This window comes from Salarias fasciatus, chromosome 23 (assembly GCF_902148845.1).
Source record: "Salarias fasciatus chromosome 23, fSalaFa1.1, whole genome shotgun sequence".
In the NCBI taxonomy this organism is placed as follows: domain Eukaryota; kingdom Metazoa; phylum Chordata; class Actinopteri; order Blenniiformes; family Blenniidae; genus Salarias; species Salarias fasciatus.
The window spans coordinates 28,954,631-28,974,770 of NC_043766.1; the positions used below are offsets into that span (position 1 = coordinate 28,954,631).

The 20,140-nt window shown below is 42.3% G+C and overlaps 1 long non-coding RNA gene across 1 annotated transcript; it reads right to left on the bottom strand.

Annotated features, from left to right (window-relative positions):
* Positions 1 to 2,886: 2,886 nt before the first annotated feature.
* LOC115381925 (uncharacterized) lies at positions 2,887 to 19,055 on the bottom strand. The gene is made up of 3 exons (XR_003930486.1): positions 18,914 to 19,055; positions 18,053 to 18,057; positions 2,887 to 2,900 (listed from the first exon to the last, which is right to left on the bottom strand). It is a non-coding gene; the product is annotated as an uncharacterized LOC115381925 (long non-coding RNA).
* Positions 19,056 to 20,140: the final 1,085 nt, after the last annotated feature.

Genomic DNA, 20,140 nt, shown 5'->3' on the forward strand with positions numbered 1-20,140 from the left:
TTTTTTTAAACCAATCAAATCCCTTCGCAGTTCGACCTGCCCCCTGTGCGTACATGTCAATGGCGTGCACTGACCCTGGTTCAGTGCGCGCATAGAAGGACAAAGCATCGTTGCAGAATGGCGGAGAAGAATGTTTGGGGGTTTACTTACCGTTGAGTGCGCCATAACTTGGTGTAGTGCAAATAAAGAAAAACGAAGAAACGAAGCGCTGCGGACAGGTTACGCCAGGGACGCACTGGACGCGGAAGCGACACGCGCGCGCCGCAAACGTCTCTGTGTCTCGGCTCCCAACGGGAGCCCCTCCAATGGGGTGGGAGCTGGGCGGAGCTAGGAGGAGCCTTGGGGAGATGCTACATTCGTGCCACATGCTAGTTTTCCAAGATCGCCAACCCTAGCACAGTGACTTTCTTTTACAAACATGGAGAATGATCCCATTGATTAAAGTACAGCATTACTGTGCAGGATTTCAATGTGTTCTGAAATTCTGGCAAGTATATGACGTTAGGACTGTGGGAGGGATCAAAATATTAGAAATGAGCCAGTGGTGGCCTGGGTAACATGAAAACACAATCTAGACTCAAACTGGTGACCATCTCACAGTAAGACAAGCTAACAATGCTGACCACTGTACTAAGACAATCATGTCTCACGCAGTTGGCAAAACATCTCCAGTTAACTAAAATGCAGAGCTGGCCTAACTTTCAGAAATAAAGATTGTGTTAGCACATCCAACAGTTTTATGACAATGTTTTAAAAAAAAAGTCTGAAACTAAAACTTTTTTCTCAGCTTTTTACCGTAAAAATTCTCTCTGAATTGCTTCCTCCTGCAGGCTTTCCTGTGAAATGAGCTGGCTTTATGGTTTAGCACCTCTTACCTGACATAGCTGATCCCTTGTAAAATGGTCCCTGATGAGAGTCAGTACCAAGGGTAGTACATACACTCTGTAATACTCAGTTTCAAATTCCCAAAGAAGTGTCAGGAGCTAACCTCGAGGCAGCCAGCAGCAAAAGGCCATCATTACTTTTTTTCTTTTTAAATACTTTATCTTCTATGTTCATGTTCATTTTCTCATCATACTCCAGAGAAAAAAGCAGGAGGTGAAAGTGCTTGTTCATACATGTGGTTTGGTCGTTTTCTTGCAGTGCATCGGTGGGTGGGTGAAGGCTGGGAACCCAGCTGTATGCTGTTCACACTCATAAGAAAGCTCTTCACAAAAAGTAAAACACTATTTTAATTAAAGAGTTGTGATTCAAAACAAGTGAGCAAACACCATCAATGAGGTATAACTCACAGATATATTACTTTTGAAATCTGAGTTTGACAACATAAGCAAATCATTTGACCCTGACTCAATTTTCTTTTTTTTCTTTTTTTTCTTTTTTTTAATTATAATGACTGTTCAAAAATGAACATGAAAAAAAAATGTACGATGGGACAAGGCACTGCCCTGGCCCGGATATTTCTGCTGACATACCCCCTCCCCTGGTCAGGCCTGCCCCACAGTTAGTTTGTGTTAGTTAGTTCGTGTGGTCTTCTGATGTTAAACCAGGCCAACAGAGAACAATGTGAGGATTGTAAAAAAAAAAAAAAAAAGTACTGTTAATATTTAATAGTCATGGCTATGACTTTTTAGGGAAAACTTCAGTTAAAAAAAAAAATTGTACATATATATATATATATATATATATATATATATATATATATATATATATATATATATATAAATATATATATATATATATATATATATATTGGGTATATAGCCTCCGTGGGGCAGCTCCACTTGGCTCCTGGAAGCCGCGGCCTGCTTCACGTGCCTCCGTGGAGCAAGCCGCGGTGCGCCAGCTCTGGATCTCCGCGCCAGCCGCGGAGCGCGCGGGGACCCGCCGCATAACCACGGAGGCACGTGAAGCAGGCCTCGGCTGCTGGAGCTCTCCCGTCACCGCCGTGGAGCAGCTCCGGGCCGCTTACCCAATTGGCCCAACTCGGCCCCTGGAAGTCAGGCACCAAGGCGCCGTGACAGCCAGGCTGACTCAAACTGCTTCTCTGCTGGGGAGAGGAGCTCCAACGTTACCATCCGAGCTAATTGTGGCTAAGTTAGCGAAAACTGTCAGCTGACTCACCTGAAGACGGTAGACGAGCTGACTTTATGATAACACTGGCGATGGATGAAAAAATATAGCCGAAAAGAGCGATTTTGCAGAGATTATGTCCTGCACTGAAGCTCCCCTGCCGTGGCCCCGCTAAGTGTGGCTAAATCGGTTGGATCTAAATAATTGCTGCTACTCGCCGCCGCCGCCGCCATTTTTTTAAATTCTGAAACGACGCATCGACGTGCAGTTTTTGTGTCGATGTATTTTTTGCGTCGCCGTAATCGATGACGTCGCGCGTCGTCCCAGCCCTAGTGATCAGCTTACTGTAGTTTAATTTATCGCCTATTCATGACCATAGCAGCACAAAGTATCCACTTCTGAGCCTGATTCTGCAGTTTTCTGCAGTTTTGCAATTGTTTTTTTTTTCCAATTAAAGGGTGTTTTTTCTTTTCATTTCCACTTATGGTGGTGTAACGCAGAACGATCTTAACTGCACATTTCCGATCTAAGTCTGTAGCATGCTGTCTGAGGTCTCTGAGTATCAGAATCAGCACTGATTATGTAACTTTTTGCTCAGTACTGATAAAAACCATGTGTTGGAAACATAGTTTGTTTTTGCTCCACATTAAATGCTGCAGCAGGTTTTTATTGCCAATTAGCTGTGGCCAGTTAAATTCATCCTGAAAATGTCAAGACAGTTTAATAGTAAAGACTTTAAGAGAATAGCAATACTCAGCAGGAATTTGCAAATAAGACTCCGGTTCAGTAGCCTTTTCATCTTTATGCATAGCAAGGAAAAGGAAGGTCTTGCGGCTGCCTTGTGCATGTGTGTTCATCTGTGACCCTTATGCTGGACTTGATTTGACGACGACGTTGTTATAAATCACTTAAGCTGATAATAATGGTGACAAAAGTCATGTATAGACTTGAGAACATGCCTAACACTTCTGAATGCTTCCATGCTTGTGACACAGCACTTTACACTTTTAATGCAATTCTCTGTAATTCAGTAACAGCACATTCAATAGTTTTATGCTCTCTCCAATGTCTGCTCTTGCTTCAATCCCTCCCCAGGGTCGATATGGGGTCTAATATCTGTGACAGCTGCACAATAGGATTTAGAGCTGCAAGGAGGTCAGTTTTTCCAATAATCAACAATGCAAAGGAGTCGGAGCTAGTAGGAGCACCACTAGGTGAAAAATAATTCAATGTGCTCGTTGTGCATTGAGGAAGATGGTTGGGAAATATTTAAGAGAACTCTCTTGCAAAATACAAAACATGACAAATAGGATTATTTTTTGTTTGTTTTTTAAATATAATGTTGCTGCAGAAACTGACCACATGCCTACATTGTGTCTTTGTTGACCCCTCAGTGTGACTAAAGTCAGATTTACAATTGTATATAACTAATGCATGTTTTCAAAGATTTTTTTTTTTAAGGCCTACAAAGTAATGATTAGATGTACTGCCACACTAAAATGTTTATCTAGACAGGGTCAGCTGATGCTGCAGTTTGACACATTATATCACAGGTGTTGTGAACTGGGTCGCTGACACATCCAGAAGATTGTTATCACATCAAAAGTGCTTCAACATGAAAAAGGAAATTTATGTGTGCTGTGTAGGGAGATGTGGCTATTGTTACCTGTGTGAAATAAATATCTGACTCCATATACCAGCCGCTCAGAGAATGCTTCATTTCTTTCCAATGGCAGTCACAGTCCAAACATCATTATAAAAAAGAAAAAAAAATGAAGGAGAGAAATAAAACACAGTGAAGGCAAACGTTGATGGCCAATGTTCCTGCTTTGGCCACTGTGGTGCAGGAAGCACTTTACCAGGTCGCTATCATCCATCTGTGCTTTGTGGTGGCAGCCGTGGATGCAGACGCCCTCCATTCATCACTGCCGACAGGTTACAGATCTGCTGATTCGCGCAGAGGCAAGAGGGAAAGGAGGTGGAGGTGGTGGATTGAGTACGGGGTGTGTGAGGGCGAGCCTCTAATGGAGTGGGCCAGACGGTGGGGGCAACCACACTGCTTTTCACACCACAGCAGCTGACAGTTTCACCCCTCACTGTTTGGAGATGCCTGATTTCCTCCAGGCCATAGATCACTGGGCGGTAATGGACCTCAGTGATGATTTGACCTCTGGGACAAGCCCACCAACAGCATGGAGGGATAAAACTTTTCCTTTTTTTTTCCACTATGAATTCACTAGATACGATTATGCAGGGTTGGGAGGGTTACTTTTAAATTGTAATCCGGTACAATTACAAGTTACTTGTCAAAAAATGTAATCAGTAACTTACTCTAATTACTTCAATTAAAAAGTAATGTACCAGATTACTTTTAGTTACTTTTAGATTACTTCACCAGCAAACAAAAAATAAAGACAAATACAATGTGACATCCTCACAGTGTATTGACAACTCTACACAGTAAACACTAAATGCTCTGAGTGTTCTGAACTCTGCTGAACTCTGTGTGTTCAGCTCCAATTAATACCAACAACATGACCTTTAACCTCTAACCTACTGAGAATCTGACTTTCTTTCTTTCTGACTCAGGATCAGAACCATCAGTTCAGACTGTGTTCCTCTAGTAGCTCTACAGTCCAGCAGCAGCACCAGGAGCCACATTGACAGTGTTAACACACATTTATATTAGGCTATAGCTATACTCAGTCTGCTTTGTCGCTGTAGTTCTGTAGTGAGGAGCAGGGTTTGTCTTCAGGTCAGCCATGCAAAGTATTTTTTCAAGAGTTCAGTGTTGATTCATTCCTCAGTGACAGAAGGAAACATGCAGTCTCCAATAAATCCTCCATCCAGGCTGAAGATATTATTGTCTCCATCAGATTCTTCTGAGTTCAGCCTGGTGAGGCTGTGGTTCTCAGCAGCAGGTTACTGACAGGTTAGCAGGCTAAGAACACTTTAGCTTCACTGTGAGTTCAGGTGTGTTTCATACCTGTAGATGTGTCTTCAGGTTTGATGAGTTCCTGGATGTTGAGAACATTTTCACAGCTGGAGGCAGAATTTACATTGCACAGAGAAGTTCTGGTCTCATCTGACTTAAATACAAAATGTCTCCGTTTCCAGCCAAAGAATGAGTTTCTCTCTGGAGCAGCCATGACTCCAGCAGCAGGTGGTAAAATCCATGGCATCGCGGGTTGTTTCATTCACGGTTAAACATATCAGTAGAGCGGGAAGCTGCTCCAAGACAGCGGTGGATGTGGTGTCTGTTATTTATATATCTACGGTGTGGCGGTTTGTGCAGTAAAGCGCTGGAAAGTGCTGGAAAGTGTCACAATGTCTGTATGCGGCGCGGATGTCTGTTGCTGCCGTCTGATTTTCAAAAGTAATCCCACTCAGTAATGGAGGTCGATCAAGTCTTAAAAATTGCTGCTGCTATATTCTACAAGTGTCCCAACTTTATGTGGATTACTTACAACCTCCTCTGTCTGCATAAAACCAGTATTGGAACACACTGTAGTACCAGACCTCGTGACTATCAGTTGAACAGTACTAAACTGCTGAGAGCAGCGTGTTGCTATGAAAATGGCAAAAAAAAAAAAAAAAAAAAAAGTTACAATTAAAAGTTGACAAGAGGCTGGCCATCACAATTTGTGGGTCTTTCAAAGAGAAATTGCAAAGAAAGTCAACATATCAGTGAGTACAGTTTCAGTCACGGTCAACACACACTCAGAAACACTAACAGAAAGAGGCCTGGAAAACCCAAATCCACAACAGAATCAGCAGTAGGTCTCAGTTTTAACAAGTACTTATGAAATATTTTCACTGCTAATTTAGGGTTGTAAATGTCAGGCCTCTTTCTGTGTCTTAATGAAGTCCACATGTCTTACCTGTTTTATTTTGAAACTCACCTGTCTCATCTTCATCACTTCAGACTTGTCCTTTCTGTCTGTCGTTCCTCTGTACGTCTCATTATGTTGATGTGCTCAACCTGTGCGTTCCCCTCCCTAGAGTATTAAAACCTTTAACCTTTTTGCAATATTGCTCTGTAACAGTATGTTTACTGTTATTTATTTTGTTAGGGATATGTCATTCTAATCATCATTATCAAACAAAACATACAAAGAAATGGAAGGAAATTATGAATTCAGAGTAGTAAACTTGCATGGTAACCATGTGATGTACTTTGTTTCATTAACAAATATTCAAATAGTGATGATGATGAGAGAGAGAGAGAGAGAGAGAGAGAGAGAGAGAGAGAGAGAGAGAGAGAGAGAGAGAGAGAGAGAGAGAGATTTGATCTTTAAAGAGCACTTTTTTTCACTAGTTCTCACCAGTGTTAAATTGTGTGTCAGACATTAGGAATCATTCATTCAGGTTCAAACTTGTGCAAAAGGAAATTTTTGTTATCTGTAGAGCACAGCATATCCCTGAAACATCAGACCTCTTTAAAAGCATTAAAATCATTGTTTTGCTTAAAAAAATGGCATTCAAGCCAGAGTCTAGATTCAGTGTTTCTTCTGATATCTAACCTTCTCTGTTCTCTAACATGTTTCTCCTGCTGATGTATATATGCACATATATAAAAAAAATTATCGGAAAAAAAAACAAAACAAAAAATCCACTTAAAAGCCTAAAAACCGCCGTTAAAATAGTGAAGAACTCTGTGAGTCTCTTACACTCAGTAAAAATAAGGTAAACAGTCTCTCTTTGATGGCAGAAGGGGCATGCGCTTAAAACAGCAGGCTTATTAACAGAATTAAAAGCATTTGTGGCGATGGCACCATATAAAATCCTCCACTGTGGGCTGTGTCTGGGTATGCCCTGCCCCAGTCTTTGTGACCAGACAGTGGGGGGTCTGTCGCTCAGTCCATTGTTGTGGATGCTCCTCACACAGTTTTAAATATAAAATTCTGCTGTGTGCCTTGTGTTTCCCCAGCCCCGGGCTCAGTTGGACCTTGGGGATGGGATCCACATTGTCCAGGCAGAGTTCTCTTCGGCCATTTCTCCTCAGTAGGCTCTTGTCTCTGGATGTTAGTGCATTTTTCCACTTCTCCAGGAGCCTCTGGGACACCTGGACAGACTGCAGCACCAGCAGAGAGCACAGGACCTGGGCATCATTCAGCTTCAGCTCCTCAGCATCCATAGGCTGACTCACGGTGTGGGTCCCAGACTGGATCAGCCTTCCCATCAGGCCAGGAGATGTCGTTCCGCTGACAGGCGTTCTTTCAATAGCCAGTGCAGACAATTGCAGCTTGCAATTGCACCTTCTATATGAAAATAAGGACCAACATTTAAATACATTTTGGCAGGATGGAGGTACCCCCCATAAGATTTAGAAATTTAGGATCAGTCAAAACAGAACTCCAACTTACTGGCACGCCTCAGGATGCATGTGGACCCGCCTTTTCCACACAAGACCTGCTGGTCCTGCCTCTACAGAAACTGGAGTCTAAATATGGCAGTACAGCTGGCCAAGTGGACAAGGCCCTGACCCCACATTGTCCACCATGGACCTGCTGGGGACACAGTAGGTCTGGTCCCAATGGATGACCTGCTTCATAGTCCTTGCCAGTATGGAGGCCTGGACTTGGGATAAGAGTTTGTAATCCACAGGTCTGCAGGCTTCCCTTCTTGGGGAGCAGGCCTTCCTGCAGGATACTGGCATGGAACCAGAGGCCAGACACTCAATGTCCCGAATATCCATACCCAGAATGTCCCAGAACGCCTTGCAGAACTCTATGGGGAGCCTGTCAATCCCAGGGGATCTGCCCGTTGGCAGTGCCTGCAGTGTCCCCCACAGTTCCTGCAATTTAAGGCAGGCCTCTGGCTGTGCGCTGGTCTGCTCAGAGACAGTCCCTTCAGGAACCCCTCCTGGAGCTCCTGCTCCTTTTTGTACTTGCTCCCAGACAGAGATGAGTAAAATCTCACCACCTTCTTCCTTTTCTGGCATGGTTCTTAGATCTCCTGCCCTGTGTCTGAGAGCAGTGTGTGGATTACTCTTTCCTGCCCGTTCTTTCCAGACCCCAGAAGAAGCTAGAGGGAGCATCCATTCCAGTGATGGTCTGATACAGGGACCGAAACTTTTATCAAAAGTTAAAACAGAGTTAAAATGCCAGTCAACACCACTTCGTAGGACAAACCTGATATAAATACTTTCTAAAAGCAACCAGTGATCAGTAAAATGAACAGATAACATATACCATCTTTTAAAAACATGAAAGTATTTAAATCATCCCCCAGGGAGCAGCACACAGAGAACATATTCACTGTTTTCTCATCCATACGTGACAAGTACTTCTACTCTCTCACTTTCTGCTGTCTTCTATAGCCGAATGCTTTCTTGCAAAACCCCACAGCATGTCCCCTTGTATGTGCTGATGTAAGGCATGTTTCTCTTGCATTGTTTCCCTTCAGATATCTAGTCACCCTCTGGCTTATGCCAATCACACATAAAAGCGTCGGCAGGCACTTTTCTCCTCCAAAGTTCAAAAGTGCACAGTTGTTTACTCTCCACATTTGTATTTCTGCTGTGAAGCCTTGTGGCTTTTTGAAAGGAAGAGACTTTTGCTCCCTACAGTGTCTCCACAGATTTGGTGCAGTTGAAGCAGGGGCTTATGTTGCCTGGATGGAGGCTCAACCTTTGAGGGAGGAACAGCAACTATGAGCTGTAAACACCACAGATTACAGGACAGACCGAAGTCTTCAGCTGCAAGATGTACAGTGATATACATCTGGAGCTTTTGTCAGACCTGTCTTAAACCACCTTGGTGGATATCCTGAGCTCGTTACAGTTTCCACTTGTTTTCCTGTTTACTGCCCACTTTGTTTCCTCCCTTGTCAGATAGACTTGATTTGTTTTGACTGTTTTTATAGCCTTTAAAGTTTTTTTTTTTTGTTTGTTTTTTTTGCATTGGCGTATATTTTCTGTGTCCTTTTTGTAATATATATTAACTGAAATTATATTTCCATTTCTGGGGTGAATAGAATATAGTTGTGGTTATGGTGACATGCCAAACTTTAGTCAGAATACTGTGTTGAATTCTTGTGGCAGCAGCACATGCACTGAAAAGTTTAATTAGACACACATTCCTCAAATACACTTGATCTGACTTGCAGACCACCATCCATGTAATTTTCAGGGCATTGTATGGAAGAAAACCAAATTAATGCTGGCTTTTGTAAACAAGGTCAATTTGACCCCATAACAACAAGAGGCCTTTGCAGTCATGGTTGCCCTCATGAGATGTTAGTAATACAATTCGCTCTGGGACAAAACACCACCGAATAGATCTCAACCGCATCATGCAAGGAAAGTGTTGTCATCTCCATGGCAACCAGCATGTTTCTGTGCAATAATAAAGCAGTGGTAAACAATTGTTTACTTCTGCATGCTGAAGAGAAGCGGTAATGATACAATTGGCATGCACAAACGCTGTTTAGCAAAAAAGATAAAATAGAATATTTTTTTTCAGATTTTTTTTTTAAAATGTATAATACTTTAATAATTTTTTGTGAGTTTTTTTGTCGACTAATTCAAACTTATTTTTTGTTATTATGATTATTGTTATTTTTTATAAACAATATGACCTTTTTCACCACACATCACCAGCCAAGGACCAACATGCAGAGTGATAACACGCAGAGGGATGACACAGCTCCTAATTAGCCTCAAGATAAACATTGCACTGCCTCTCTCACTGAACAGTTGGCACTGCATCTAGACTCAAGAGAATTGTACTAACCAGAGGATGTGACTGTGAAAATTAAAAAATAGTGTTTTTCTTTGCTCATTAACAAAGTTGCTCTGCAATGAAAGTTGACCTTACAGCCAGTGAAATGTGCAATAAGTAGCACATAAGTAGCTTGCGGCCAAGTAGGGGTACTTTCTCATTTGCGGTGTTCTGGTTGACCTAGTTGAGATTTTGGTCAGAGTTGAGTTCATTTGTGCTGGTGTAAACCCAATACTAGGTGTGAATTGCTCAACCGCCTACTTTATAATCCATACACAAATTATACGCGAATGCTCTGTGCTCGTGTGAACCATCAACGTGCATCTCCAACAGCCACTATTTGTTTTATTGTTGCTGTTCAGAACACAAGGAGTAATATTCAGACTACACGGGCTGTGATTGGTCAGTTCTGCTAGGACATGGGCCATGTTTGAGATGCTTCATGTGATCCTGAGAATGGTGTAGTAAATGTGCACTTAATTGAAGAAGTGCTGCTAAATTCAAGAATGAACAGCACACACTGCTCAAAACTTGAGGTTCCAGTACCATCCACAATGCCTTGCATACCTCCAATAATATCGACGGTACTGCACAGGAAATTAGCCTACAGCTTGGTGTTAAAATCTGCCAGCTTGCATCTGAAGCAAAAAATTTGTAGCATCACTGCTACGCTTTGGGTCAGATTGCTGATTATAACAAAATACCAACAAATGTGATGAGATTTTGCGACCAAGTCTTCTTTGTCCCTAGTTTTATGACTGAGAAAGTACTTTGCAGCATTTTTAATCTTGAAGTACAACTCTCTGTGTGAAGGGACTGCATGGACTCAACACACTTTGCTCCATATCCCACAGATGCAGTGACGATGACAACGATGATGATGATGATGATGATGATGAGAGTATGCATGTAGTACACTGCAGCCTGAAAGCAGTTGCTCTGAGAGCTGGTGGGATTGAACGCTGGTGCAGCCTGAATGGGAGATCAAAGCACTTGCAGCAGACTTTAAGATTAATTGAGTTACGTTTGCCAAAGGTTTGAGTCAAAAAGAGGCTTCTGTAGTCAAGCATGCAATGCATTTTTGGTTATCACCTTATCATTTCATACATGAGCCAATATAGTAAATGAGAACACAACTGTGAAGAAACAAATTGAGATTCCCTGCCTTATAAATATTGGCTCACAATGACTGTACAGTTATCCACAACATGCGGGTACAGGGATTTGCACACTCTGTTCAGTGCATGAATCGTGGAGAGGGACTTTTTTTTATTAATTTTCTTTTTTAGTGTCTTGGACAGCTAAAGCATTTATTAAGCTAACCATCTAAACAATGCTTTTTTTGTATTGTAATAACATTTTGGTCCATAAGGTGGTGTATTTAGTCACTGTACTATCAAAGTCTTTTTGTTTAATTTTTTAAAACCAATGACTGTGATTTGAGGAATGTTTCAGTGTCTTGAATGCACGTGTACTTTATGCACAAAACCAATACGAGTAACAATTTGATTCTTCTCAAACACAAGCCCAGTGGATCTAGTTAGTGACTAATATTTAGGGTACTTTTTCGGAGTATCACATGATAATGTAGGATAGCAGTGTTATTTGCATTTACCAACAATACAGAGATGAAAAAGGGCTTTGAACATTTGGTATAACAATCATCTGTAACCACAGTGCTTCCTGTGCCATCATATCCAGTAGCCATAGAAACAATAAAGTTCAATGTGTTAACGTGGTGTTTGTTCGAGAGCAGATGTCTCCAGACGTGTGGCCTCATGTACAAAAGGTGAGTATGCACAAAAACATGGCCTATGTTCTTTTTTCACGACACAGTTAAAATGTATCAAGAGTTAAAAGACTATGTAAACGTACGGTACCTTACGCCAACTTCATGACTGGCATTCGCATAATTTTCAAGAGCTGTTGATGCTTTGGTGACACTTGATGCTGAGAAACTGTAATTTTTTTTTTTAATTGCTAAAACACAAAACCCAGTTCTCTAAACTAAATTACCAGTTCTCTAAACACGTTTAAAAAAAAAAAAAACTAGCTCCTATTTCCCAAAACCATACATTTCACATGAAATGTGAATGAAAAAATTCACAAAACACAATCCTCCTTTTCCCATAAAAAAAAAAAAAAAAACAAGTTGCAAAAAAACTGCTGACTCTGTCAAATTAAAGCCGAGTGATGCAAAATTATTGCTACAGTCAATGAAATTTGAACACATTGAACATACCTGGCATCTTTCATTTAACATAATGACTGAAAATTGAGGACACTCAATGCAAATGATGTGACCACACTTATAAAAGCCAGTTCAGAGGGTATAGTTTGGTGAAGGTTCCAAACGTACACCACAATGGACAGAGGAAGACACAGAGAAAGAGTTTCAGTCAGTCAGAGGAAGGAGAGGAGCAAACAAAGGAGGGAGAGGAGCACTCCAAGGAAGCCGAGGAGCAGGCCTAGGAAGAGGAGAAGCAGGTCAAGGAAGGAGAGCTCGACGGACTTGCACTGTCATTACAGATGAGGCGAGCAACGGTCATTTAACATGTCACTGTGCGTGGGATCACACTGGCTGAAGCGGGACTAAGAGTCTGCCAAAACGTGAGTAGGTTCTCAGTGGCCACCATTCAGAGAACACAACAGGTCCTGAGCTGTGTTACTGTGCTGGTCACTTCAGTAGAGGTGAGATCCTGTGGCCCAACCTAGCTCGACGAAGTGATGCTGCACAATGACTGGTGTGTGTGTGTGTGTGTGTGTGTGTGTGTGTGTGTGTGTGTGTGTGTTTGGTATAGTTCCATCAAAAAAAAAAAAAAAAAAAAATCACACCTTGAACATTGTATTCTCAATGATCCTCTGTAGTGTTTGCATTGAGTTGTGATACAGCACAGGAGTGTACATGTGTTTATTTATTATCACGCTGTATTGTCAGTGTACTTACTGTTCCTATGAAATACACAAATCTATGAATGCCCAATACTTTGCAATAATATATTTTAATAATAGCTACAGTAGGTTTTCTAAAAACAGGCTTGGGCAGTTTCGAAAAAAAAAAATGTGAAAAGAAAATTCTCACACACTGAACATTGTGTTTTCAGGTGTTTTGTTATAGTGTACAATGATTTATATAGTCTTTACATTTTTGTTGGTTTTGAGCCGCTGTTTTGCTGTTAAAGTTTTAGTTTTGAAAAGAGCACTGGTTTTGTGTATGTAGCTTTAGAAAAGTGCCTTGTATTTAGAGTTTTGGGAAAATTAAGGACAGCTTTGTGCAATGTGCTTTAGCAATTAAAAAACCAGTATAATCAATAAACATTGGGTTGGGAACACAGTACAAGCTGGCTGGGTGGCGTCTTGGTGAGTAAAATCCTTTACTTAATGGTCTTCCTTATCTATTCCAACTTCCTTATCTATCCGTACAAATGTCCATGTACTTGCCATTGTTCATGTTTTTAGTGGATTTTTCTCTGGGCACCCGTGTGTGGTTTCATTACAAGTGCAATGCATGGCCTGGCATGCTAGCTACATCATTTTCAGTGTTACTCACATTTCTCTGTAAAAGGACATAATTTTCAAAATATTAAGAAGTAAATGTAAAACTTTTCTGGATTGAAAATGCAAAATGATGCATTTTCACTTGAACTATTATCATGTAAATGGGTCTTTGTCTACTTTTCGGCTATTGGTGGTGATACTGGAAGGCAATTGATGTAAACTATCCAAACTATTCCATCTTAGGCAGCTCACCAAATACTTGTTTTATTATACCTATAAGAGTCAGCAAGCAGGAAAATACCATAATATGCACGTATAATCTGTCACTGAGTGATTTTTCCATAAAAAACAGTTAAGGTTCTACTTTTTCATATAGAACTGAAGAAGAAACGAGTATAACATTTTAAAAATATCTATCACTAATTAGCTGGTAAGTACAGAAAATGTTATCACCTTTAACAAAAGCATGAGGTCGGAGTATTATGTAGAGTGAAAAAACAAAAAAAGCTTGATGAAGCATGTGTACCTAGTTAGGAGGTCTGTTGCATCACGTATCTTGTGTTGCAATTCTTTTTCTCTCACAACTCACCGAACCGTGCTGTCAGCCCTCCATGTCGAGGGAGGCCCAAGATGCCAGAGTGCCTCCGAGTCTGATCAAAGGGCTTGTTACAAATTTATTCACGCCCCATGGTCACTTTGTTACCAAGCCAATTATATCACAGCTAAATGTTTAGTCAATCAGAGGGGAGGGAAATGGTGCCCTCAACTCATATGAGTGCCTGGCTTCATTTCACTTCACATCAGCCAGTATCATATCACTGTGGAAGAGCGGTGCAATTGCTAAATCATCTGCTCATAATCTCTCCCCAACTTGAATTAAGTGGTGTGAGCATATGGTGCTATTTACAATGACAAATGCAATACCACTGACAATGAAACTAATTGAAATGGTCGGAGCTGCTGCTAACTCTTTGCAGGTCATTTGCATATTTACCAAAGCACGGCTGATCTGTAGTTGTTGATGGAGTAGAAATTCCTCATCAGCAGAGCCTGCAGCATTAACTGACTCCAAGGTGTTCATTAGAAAAGGCTCATATTAATAGGTGGTGAGGAATGAGATGGATGAGATAACAATGATGGTCAATCCTAAGCAGTTTACTAATTAAACCTTCCCAGATTTGAGCAGTTCTGTGAAGAATACAGTCTCTTTGACACATACCAGTTAGTGTTTGTGTCTGTGGGTGCTTGGTTACGGCAGAAACAGCCTACAAATCCTTTTGGGTACTTCACAGGATGTAGTTGTGATTATACCTGGCAGTCGTTCAGCTGAAAATATCATACAGGTGCACAAACACCCGCAGGAGTATTTACATAATGTTTGCAGGAAAGGAACAACAAAAAAACGAATAAGAAGACCATCCAGTCATTGTTAAAATAGCAAAAACAAGAAAAGTCAGAATTTAAATCAAAATGATCCAAAAATAATTTCACTTCAGTGAGACAATTTAGTGGGTTTTTTTTGTTGTTGTTTGTTTGTTTGTTTCAACTCCTGCAGTGAAGCTTTTTTTCCCCTAAGTAGGTAAATTTGACCAACTACACTCATCTGGCCAATCAATCAAATTATTTACACCAGGTAAAAACCACCCATGACAAAATTTTCTTTTGTTTTATCTTTATTTTCTTTATTTCTTTATTTTCTCAATCCAACTATGTCCTTCTGTCAAGTTGTTTTTACATTGACCTGGCAGTCCACTCATCTGAACCTAGGCCGACATCATTGTGTTTATTCGGCATGACGATAATGGTCAGTCAGCCTGATTACTATGGGAAGAAGAGTGACTATGATGCATCCTTGATATCCTTGATATCACAAGCTGAATAATGAAGGCCAACATGCTCACCAGTTGACTAGTTCAAGCCTTTTTTTTTTACCTCATTAGTGAACTAGATGGACACAACATATTTACTAGTGAACTACCGTATTTTACGCACTATAAGGCGCACGTAAAAGCCTGTAATTTTCTCAAAGTCCAGCAGAGCGCCTTATAATTCGATGCACCTTTTTTGTGGGAATTACGGTAATCACCCTGATCATATGCGCAAACAACCCTGTTTGCTAAGCTGCTAAGCTAGCTAGTTTAAACAGAACGGAGCACGGCACGTGGCTGCACAGCTGGCCGACGTGGGGACTGGTTGGATGCTGGGCGGCAGGCTGCACGCTGCAACTCCGAGAACGGGACGCCGGGAGCAGCTGGCCGGCTGCGGCTGAGCTGTCGGTGGGGCACTTCACTCAGGAGACCACAGCTGGCTGAACCCCGGTGACCAAGCGAGTTAGACCAGTCGTGGGCGCGCTCTGAGCTGCACATCCGTGAAGAGGAGCGATCCTCAGTCAAACTCGCTCTGATATGTCACTTTACTCACACATTTCAACCGAGAATGTAACCACCTAGACTGCCGATATGTATTTCTCTCATACTATTCTATGCATCCTATGCGCCTTAAAATGTGGTGCGCCCCATGTATGAATTTTTTTTTGTAATAAAAACCATTCATTGACTGTGCGCCTATTAATTCAGTGAACCTTATAGTGCCGAAAATACGGTAGTAAGAGTAGGAGAAATCTAGTTGAGTAGTGAACACGTTTTCATCTGCACTAGTCAACTTGTCGAGCTGAAAGTGTATACTGCTACTTAATTGTGCAAGGAAAAGTAAGACATAGTTAACTAGTTACAGAAACATAGTTATGACAAAGTGGGAGGGGCATCCCACCGAGGCTTCCTATTGGCTCTCCAGTCCAAAATGAAACATGACAACCAATTAAAACTGAGGATTTTGTTATTATCCCATCTGCTTTATTTTAAGTAGTTCACTAAAGAACATGTTTCCTCAGGAAATGCAGAATATTACCCTGAGACTACATCTTGGTGTGTTCATGTCAAGACATGAAAAGAACAGTGCTTACTATTTAACTAGATAGGGTCTACAGTAAATTAAAATGTGAACTAGTGTGGCATTTCAAAATTGTACATGTCAACTAGTAAGAGACACTGTGTGCATTTGATGTTTCTGTCTTTACATGTCAACTTGTTTCTGCATCATAAGCTAACTCGTCGAAAACTTTTTGTATCACTACTTAATTAGTCATGCAATACGATTTCATTAGATAACATGCAAGGCAGTCACCATTTCACCAGTTAACTAATTGAATTTGCTCCACGAGCTCATGAGTGAGTAAAATGTGTGTTATGAATGAACTTGTTGCTATTTTAGGCCTTTTACTTGTTCACTAGTGGGAGAACATGTCTGTAAATAGTGAACTAATAAGATGATTGTGGTGATGGGGCTAAGATTGGATGCAATGAAGATGGCAGCGAAGGTACACCACACTGCCGTCGGTGGGGGTCCTGGGCATTGACGGTGTTGAAGGGTTCAGAATTTCACCGCTGGGTCAACAACGACGTCACAGGAGGTAGCCCACCTCACTTGCTGGACATTTATGGTACACATTCGGCATGACATTTTGCAAAGATTTCATGAATTGTGAAGGATTGGGGTGATGGCGAACAAAATGTGGATGACCATGGCAAACGTGGCAACGAACCAATGACTGGTATTGTTGCGCTGTTTGGTGCCACATCAGAGCCCGACTGTACAAGTTGTGCAGAGTCGGGTGACTCTGAATATGATCTGGATTCATCCGACGAGTGACTGCCGTCAGGATTGGTCAGCAGCAAGGATTCATCCCCACATCCGCAGGGATCCAGCAGAGCCGACTGGCTGTCCAAGACCATGGCTCTGGAACTGCAGGTTAAGATAACACAACTGCTGCAATCCCTGTCAGGTCCAGCAATAGTATGGATCAGTATTCAAACTAAATGAAATAAAGTAAGAAATTATATTACCAAAAGGAGCTTCATACTTAAAAGCTCCTCTTGGAAGAGCAAATCTTTTGGGCACATTACAGCAGCCAAACTTCCATTGCGCTGCTTTGATTCTGGACAGGACAGGTTAAAGAAAAAATAAGAAATACCTAGTAGAGCAGTGGAGTCTCCAGTTGAAGCACTGTCCAGCCCCCCTCCCAGGAACTCCAGGAAGGCCAGGTACCCTGCACTGCTGTTCAGCTTGTCGGCTGAGACAACAGTGAGGCAACACCGCCTCTCACCGTTGGCAACGCCAGAGAAATGGGGTGTTCAACCCCTTGAAGGATTGGGTTCCAGAGCCAAGCTTTGTATAGGGGTAAGCCCGGCTACATCTACCTAGTACCTGGTACCTCTCAACCTCCCTCACAAGCTCAGGCTCCTTTCTCCCAATGAGGTGACTTTTCAGTTATGTAACCAATTGTGTAACCAACCAGTTGTGCAAGTTCTCCCACTTAAAAAGATGAGCAAAGCCTGTAATTGTCATCCTAGGTATACCTCAACTATGAGAAACAGAGTGAGAAAAAGAAAATCCAGAAAATCACATTGTCTGATTTTTAAATAATTTATTTGCAAATTATGGTGGAAAATAAGTATTTGGTCTCCTACAAACAAGCAAGATTTCTGGCTCTCACAGAGCTGGAACTTCTTCTTTAGGATACTTCTCTGTCCTTCAATCTTACCTGTATTAATGGCACCTCTTTGAAGTCATTATCGGTATAAAAGACACCTGTCCACAACCTCAACCAGTCACACTCCAAACTCCACCATGGTCAAGACCAAAGAGCTGTCAAACGACACCAGAAACAAAATTGTAGACCTGCACCAGGCTTGGAAGACTGAATCTGCAATATGTAAGCAGCTTGGTGTGAAGAAATCAACTGTGGGAGGAAAACGAAAATGGAAAACATACAAGACCACTGATAATCTCCCTCGATATGGGGCTCCACGCAAGATCTCACCCCGTGGGGTCAAAATGATCACAAGAACGGTGAGCAAAAATCCCACAACCACACAAGGGGACCTAGTGAATGACCTGCAGAGAGCTGGGACCAAAGTAACAAAGGCTGCTATCAGTAACACACTACGCCGCCAGGCACTCAAATCCTGCAGTGCCAGACGTGTCCCCCTACTTAAAGGTGCTGTAGGCAGGATTCAGCATCTCCGCCATCTTGCTTAGGTTTACCTAAGCAAGATGGCAATTTGAAACCCAGCACAGCCAATCCTGTCTTGTTTTCTCTGACATCAAGCCCTTACGCAAGTTAAGCCCCTCCCACAAGAACGTGTGGCGAACGCCCCTCGACCAATCACGGTTAGAGCCTCAGGGGCTCTTCTGATTGGTCAAAGATACCTGGAGCTGTCGAGATTCCTTTTCAGCTCAGAACAGAGACAGATGGAAACGCTGCGCCCTCGCGGTAGTGCAATTATGCTACACTCCTAAAGGATTATCAATGGATACTCTAACATTTAATCCAAAGAAAACACAGAAAAATTAACATTGACTAGCAAAATCCTGCCTACAGCACCTTTAAGCCAGTACACGTCCAGGCCCGTCTGAAGTTTGCTAGAGAGCATTTGGATAATCCAGAAGAGGACTGGGAGAATGTCATATGGTCAGATGAACCCAAAATAGAACTTTTTGGTAGAAACACAACTTCTCGTGTTTGGAGGAGAAAGAATGCTGAATTGCATTCAAAGAACACAATACCTACTGTGAAGCATGGGGGTGGAAACATCATGCTTTGGGGCTGTTTTTCTGCAAAGAGACCAGGACGACTGATCCGTGTAAAGGAAAGAATGAATGGGGCCATGTATCGTGAGATTTTTAATGAAAACCTCCTTCCATCAGCAAGGGCATTGAAGATGAAGCATGGCTGGGACTTTCAGCGTGACAATGATCCCAAACACACCGCCGGGGCAACAAAGGAGTGGCTTCATAAGAAGCATTTCAAGGTCCTGGACTGGCCCAGCCAGTCTCCAAATCTCAACCCCATTGAAAATCTTTGCAGGGAGTTGAAAGTTTGTGTTGCCCAACGGCAGCCCCAAAACATCTCTGCTCTAGAGATCTGCAAGGAGGAATGGGCCAAAATGCCAGCAACAGTGTGTGAAAACCTTGTGAAGACTGACAGAAAACGTTTGACCTCTGTCATTGCCAACAAAGGGTATATAAAAAAGTATTGAGATGAACTTTTGTTATTGAGTAAATAGTTATTTTCTACCATAATTTGCAAATAAATTCTTTAAAAATCAGACAATGTGATTTTCTGGATTTTTTTTTTTTTTCTCATTCTGTCTCTCAGAGTGTCCGGAGTTTCCATTCGTTTCCAATGTATGTATAATTTTTTAACAGAGCTTAAATGTGTCAGTCTGGTTCGATACTTTACTATAATATTAGCATAAAGCAATGAAAAAATTTATTTATGGGCCCCGCCTTCGTCTCATAGACCCCCATGTTATCCGAAAAAGCGCCAGTCAGTGTCAGCCAATAGATTTCGAGCTTCCACCTTGTCGTGCCGTCAATCAACATGTGCACGCAGCCAGAGAGCACGTGCACTCGCCCAGGCAGAGGTGAGTTAGCTACGCAGCAGCCCCCACGCTTACCTCGGATATATCCACTGCCTGCTGAACATCCACCGTAAACAGCTAAACATGTAGGATGCTGTAGGACTCAGAGCAGGGCCGGCCCGGGCTTCGGAGGCGCCCTAGGCGAGCCCGAGACGAGCGCCCCTCCGAGAGTTTTCGAGCGGGGGTGTGCCAAACGATGCCGAGCAGTGTGGTGCGTCAGAGCGCTGCAGAGCGGGGCAGCGCAGAGCGGGGAGCACGGAGTGTTGGGACGCACCTTGTACGGCCACGGCGCCCCCCCCACCGGACGTGGCACCCGAGGTGGCCGCCTAGTTCGCTTATGCCTACAGCCGGCCCTGACACAGA